This window comes from Petaurus breviceps, unplaced genomic scaffold, assembly GCF_028583685.1.
Source record: "Petaurus breviceps papuanus isolate PSGF00001 unplaced genomic scaffold, PetGlider_PUasm1.0 99, whole genome shotgun sequence".
NCBI classification, from domain to species: Eukaryota; Metazoa; Chordata; class Mammalia; order Diprotodontia; family Petauridae; genus Petaurus; species Petaurus breviceps.
Window position 1 is genome coordinate 6,519,881 of NW_027187465.1, and position 6,205 is coordinate 6,526,085.

At 42.1% G+C, this 6,205-nt stretch overlaps 1 long non-coding RNA gene across 1 annotated transcript in view; it reads right to left on the minus strand.

The window, feature by feature from the left end:
* Nucleotides 1-1,830: 1,830 nt before the first annotated feature.
* LOC138156379 (uncharacterized) overlaps nucleotides 1,831-6,205 on the minus strand; it is a 20,283-nt gene continuing 15,908 nt past the window's right edge. Inside the window, exon 3 of the long non-coding RNA XR_011167134.1 lies at nucleotides 1,831-2,678. This is a non-coding gene — a long non-coding RNA (uncharacterized lncRNA). The remainder of the gene's footprint in view (nucleotides 2,679-6,205) is intronic.

The following is a 6,205-nucleotide window of genomic DNA, read 5'->3' on the forward strand; positions in this document are numbered from 1 at the left end:
TGGCCATCACTGCCAGCAGTGGCCATAAGTAAGGCCTGTAACTACTTATTATTTACACCCTGAAATTAGAGTTCCCAGGAAACAAATACACTGATTTGAATAACCCATCCACCTCTAACCCAAGCTGCACAGGCATTGACCCCAAGAAATGCCCAAGAAGCAATATATTTCAGGAAGGAAAGTGATGGATTTACACTCAGACGACTTGCGTTCAAATCTTGCCTTTACCAAGTCTAACCTGTGTGACTTTGGGCAAGGTCACTTGTTGTGACCTCAGTTTCCTCCCCTGTACAACAAGGGGGTTGAAAGAGATGGCCACTGAGGCTACTCCCAGTTCTCAGAAATCTATGATTTGATGACCTAGAACCCAGAGAAAAGAAAGCCATGCCCAGCCTCCAGTAGAGTCCTCCATATTGATGGAAGAAGGTGGCATCTATTATTTGAGAAGCCTAAAAAGCACCCTTGTCTCCCAGAGTCTCCCCTGCACTAGCAGGGCTCCCATTCCAGAAACTGTAGCATTATTCATGTCTTTGGGTTAATGTATGAAAGTCCCCCAAAACTGTGCAATTGCTTCTTGGGATGGAATAAACACACGTATGTGTACATCTATGTATGTGTATACATACATATATATCTCAAAAGATTTAGAGCTGAGAAAGACTATGAAATATAGAATGTCAGAGTTGGGAGGTTTCTTGAAACACAGAATGCTAGAGCTTAAGGTCCTGACAACCTCTATTCTAAGGTCCCTCCCAGCTCTAATATTCTAGGTTCTAAGGTCTCTCCCACCTGTGACATTATGTGTTCTAAGGGCCCTTGCACTACTGATATCCAGTGTTCTGAGGCCCTGCCCAGCTCTGATGTTCCCTGTTCTAAGGCCCCTCCCTGTTGTGATGTTCCCTGTTCTAAGGCCCCTCCCTGTTCTGACATTCCCTGTTCTAAGGCCCCTTCCAACACTGATAGCCACTGTTGTAAGGTTCCTCTCAGTTCTGCCATCCCCTTGCTCTGACATTCCTTTCTGAGGCCCCTCCCAGTTCTGATATTCTCTGTTCTAAAATTCTTATTATCTCTGATAGTTTATGATTGTCTAAATCACTTACTAGGTTCAAAAGGATCAGGGAAATCAGCAGGGTCTACCAATAGACACTTTTCAAAGAAAGTCAAGACTCTTTCATGCTTCTCCCACACCCCCACACCCCACCCCCAAATTAAAATGTGCCTCCAGTATAACTTGTTATCAAAAATAGAAGCATTTTATCTATCTTTATTGCAGAACAGAGATTGCATGGAGACATTCAATTTGGAGTCAATTTAAATTTCAATTGTCTGTGAAATCAAATCAATAGGCTATAGTTCAATGGCGCTTTAATAAAACAGGACATAACGGAGAAATCATTAGGGATTACATATGATAAGAGATTGAAAACAGTGCCTGGGTAATGGGGGAGGGCCCATTACAGATTTACCCCAAGCGTTTGCAAGTAAACCAAAGGCCTTCTCCTCCTGAGACTGCCCTGAGATTTAATTGTCTGCCAAGCCCAAAAATACATCTCTGTCAGGCCCATGTTTGGGAGACAATTTACAGTGAGTGACACAAGCTTGCAGAGACCAGGCCCCATTGGGATGTGCTGGTCCTGGTTTCTGGTCCAATTCTCTCTCTCTCTCTCTCTCTCTCTCTCTCTCTCTCTCTCTCTCTCCCCTTCTCTTTCTCTCTTCCTCCCTTTTTCCTTCCTACCTCTTTTTTTCCTTCCTTTCCTTTTTTCTTCTTTCTTCTCTTCCTTCCTTTCCTCCTTCATTTCTTCTTTTCTTCCTTTCTTCCTTCCTCTTCCATACAGATTTTTTTTTCACTCACCCCATCCAGCTCCTTGATGTCTCTGGTTCTCACAGCAAAGCCGAAGAGATGGGAAATAGGCAGCTAAAACCAAGAAGAGCTAGACTATGGAGCCAGTACAACTGAAATACTAAGTTTATAAAAACAGTAAGATGAGCCTGGGGAGGAAATCAACCATTCTTCGAGTCATTCATAAGATCATAGGTTTGTAGATCTGGAAGGGTCCTCCAAGATCATCCAGTCCATGTTTCTCATTTTACAGAAAAAGAAACTGAGGCTCATAGAGGTGAAGAGAGATGCCCAAGGTCACACAGGCAGCAGGTTGTAGAAACACCTTCTACACAGTCATGGAGCGGTCATCACTCCTCTTCAGGAAGTATTTGGACCCAAGTGATCTTCTTCCACTCCTTACACAACATTCTGTTTCCTGTCTCTACACCTTTACCCAGGTCATCTCTCATGCCTGGAATGCATTTGTTAAACAATTCTACTTCGGTGCCTTTGGAAGATGCAGGTGCCCCTGTGGGATATACACATCTATATAGGTTGTCCAAATAAGGCTTACAAGAGGCGTGGATAGCCATGTCTTCTCCACAGGAGACTTTGATTTTAAAGGGAGGCTTTGGAGGAAGCAGGAGAAGGGCCACAAGGCTAAGTGCTCTTTCTTCCAGTCAATGATCGGGGTACTGGACTCGAATTGTCACTGTTTATTCCCATAAATGTTGTGACTCTAGGGGCACAAAAACATTCTTCTCTGTGACTGGCCCTTAGTTTATACTTGCCAGCTTGTCTTCTTCTCACCAAATGCTGCTTACACGAGAACATCACAAATAGCAAATCCATTTGTCTAAGCAAAAAGCAAACAGAAATGGGAAATACTCTACAGATTAGCCTATAGCAGAAAGTATACAAAAGGAGCTGGGCTCTTTAGAGATTCTATCGGTCCATCCACACTGGTGATTTTTTTGGTGGCATTTTACTTCAAGTTGGGGAGAATAAGGAAATCTTCCTGTAGAAAGAGGCTTGTGAGCTGAACTTTGAAAGTGTAAATCAAGTTTCTAGCCAAGCCTGGGGGCATTTTGCATGTTGCTACTTAGGAATGATTTCACTTTCAAAGCTATGAAACTATGTGAAGGGTGGAGTTGATTCTCGAGTTTTTGAGAGGGGGATATTTTTTTCTTCCACTGCACAATCATGAGGAACGACTTTTTTTTTTTTGCTCTTTGGAGGGCAATTGGGGTTACTTGACTTGCCCAAAGTCACATGGCTAGCAAGTGTGTCAAGTGTGTCAAGTGTCTGAGGCCAGACTTGAACTCGGGTCCTCCTGACTCCAGGGCTGGTGCTCTATTCACTTTGACTACTTGTCACCCCTGGCAAGACTCTTCTGGGGGAAGGGAGAGAGAAAAGGGGAGACAGAGACAGAGAGAGAAAGAGAGGGAGAGAGACAGATGAGAGATAGATGAGAGACAGAAAAACTTGGAAAGACTTACATGAACTAATGTTGAGTGAAGTGAGCAGAACCAGGAGAACACTGTACACAGTAACAGCAACATTGTGCAATGACCAACTTTGATTGACTTAGCTCGTAGCCATGTAGTGATTCAAGACACTTCCAAAAGACTCATGATAGGAAATGCTATCCATATTCAGAGAAAGAACTATGGAGTCTGAAATTTTCTCTCCTTTTTTTTTGTTCTTTCTTGTGGTTTTTCCCTTTTTCTCTGACTTCTTTCACAACATGACTAATGTGGAAATAAGTATAAAATGATGTAGGGTTAATGGAATATAAGATCTTCCTGTCCATTATTGGTCTATGTAACCACGTGTTCCCTTTTTGCCTTGGAACAGGGGCCATGTTCCCAGGTCTAAAGATACACAGGTTTTTCAGTCACGGATGTTTTACTGCTTTGAGCTATAGCCCAGTTCACAGCTATTACACATCCTGAGCCGGGGGGCAGCGGGGGGGCGGGGCTAGAATCTTGCTTAGGGGGAAACTTGTGGATTGTGATGCCTTTTGGCTCTGAGCCTATCAGTCAAAACTATATAGGGAGGTTGGTACTTTACTTTGGGGCTCACTAATGGAAAGAATGTTCACATGAGGTCTTTGGGATTTGTCCAGACAAGACTCTGAGTAGCTGTTGTTAAGGGCCCTCCCCCCCAGCTTTATGAACCCAAATGTTGGTGCTCCCTGATCTGGTGATTATGTATCTATTACTTTGTTTAGACAGCTGAAGCCCTGTCTATTGGATTCTTTCTTGGATACTCACTTCTTTCTACTTATCTGTCTGCATTGTTTAATTAGTAAGATTGTTAACCCCTTTGAAGCTGTCTTTCCTTTAGAAAAGCAGATCAAAGAAACTGTGCTAGCAGCCCTGCTGTGTGCTGGTATTATTGGTCTTATACCTCCACAGCAGCTGCAAATATCATTAATGATACATATAATCATAACTATATAGCCAATATCAGATTGCAGGCCATTTGGGGAGGGGGAAGGGGAAGGAGGGGGGAAATTTATAAGTAAAAATCTTATTAATGAGAATGTTGAAAAATAAATAAATATATATTTTTAAATTCAGCCTTAGACACTAGCTGAGGGACCCTGAGGAAATCATTTAACTTCTTTGCCTCGGTTTCCTCATATGTAAAATGAGAATAATAGTAGCACCTATTTTGCAGGGATGAGGACCAAAAGAGATAACATATTAATCAAAAATCTCTTAGTGCTATATACTCATTAGCTTTTATTATTATTATTATTGGAAAATTTCCTCTTAAATCTGTTTCCTCTCTTTTCCCTTCTCACTTCTGCCGTTGGGATAAAGCAGAGCAAGACTAATCATTCTTCTATTTTGCAGTCCTTCAAATATTTGAACACAGATATCATGTCCCTACCATCTTCTCTCTTAGGGGTTTAGCATACCCAGTTCCTTCAACCAATTCTCATATGGCATAATCTTGAGATCCTCTGATCATTCTGGTATCTGTCCTCTCTGGCTTATATTGGCTCTCACTAATCTTGGTTTAAGAACACTTGTCGGGGGAGGATGTTCAGAAGAGGCAACCAGGATGGAGACAGGCTAGGGAAGTCTGTGTCCCAGAAAGATCAGCTGAAGGAAAGGGAAATGATTCTCCTGGCAAACAGAGGGCTCAGGAGGGGACATGAGAGCCATCTTTGAATGTCTGGGGGGTTTATGTGTGCAAGAGTGACTAGATATGTTTTGGTCCCAGGGGGCAGTATTTGGAGTGTTGGGTAGAAGTTGCCAAGAGGAAACTTTTAGCTGGAAGTGAGGAAAAATTCAATGAAATATTTCAAAAGTGGAATGGAATGCTTCAAGAGGTGGTAGGTTCTCTCTGCTTGGAAGTCTTTAAGTGGAAACTGAATCATCACTTACCAGGTATGCTCAGTGGTGTGCTATATTTCTGAAAAGGACCCACAACACACATTTGAGTTTTCTATTCATGTATTGGGTTAGATTGTACGACCATGTGTGATGCTATGTCCAGATTCTATGTTCTTCACAAACTGCACTGCCCAAAACTCAACACAATACTCCTGCTATGGTGTCCCCAGAACAGAGGAGAGCAGGCTATGACCTCTCACTCCTCAAAACTCTGTCCTTAATGTAATCTGCTATCCCATTGGCTTTCATGGCTGCTGCATCACAGTGTTGAGCTTGTGGTCTATAAAACCCCCACATATTTTTCCCTTCATAGAAACTGCAATCTAGTCATGCCTCCTGCTATCTGAAATTTCAGAATTTTTTAAATCCAAGTATAAGACTTTGTATTGGTCTCTGTTCAATTCCATCCCATAACTTCAGCCCAAATTCACTTCCCTGAATCAATTTTTTTTAAATTGATAAAATGAGGGCAATATGTGTGATGCCTGCCTCAAAGCATTATTGTGAGGAGAGATGAGATAACTTATATCTGACAGGCTTCACCTTTGTCTCGGATTCCTCGTGTTTTAAATGAAGATAATAATAGCGTCTACCACCCATCCACCCCAGGTTTTTGTAAGGATCAAATGAGATAGCATTTGTAGGGCACTTCGCAAACTTTAAAGCAATATATAAATAATAAAAGCACAATATAAATGCTAGCTATTATTACTGCTACACAATTCTAAAATGTTATATAAATGCGAAGTCTTATTATTCACCAGGCAAACACCTTCCTTTCCCAATGAGACCAAAGCATCTGCCCCCTTCTCTTTTCTTCTCTCTTCTCATTCTACTCTCTGTCTCTCTGTCTCTCTGTCTCTCTGTCTCTCTGTCTCTCTGTCTCTCTGTCTCTCTCTCTCTCTCTCTCTCTCTCTCTCTCTGTCTCTTTCTCTCTCTCTCTCTGTCTGTCTGTCTGTCTCTCTCTCTCTTT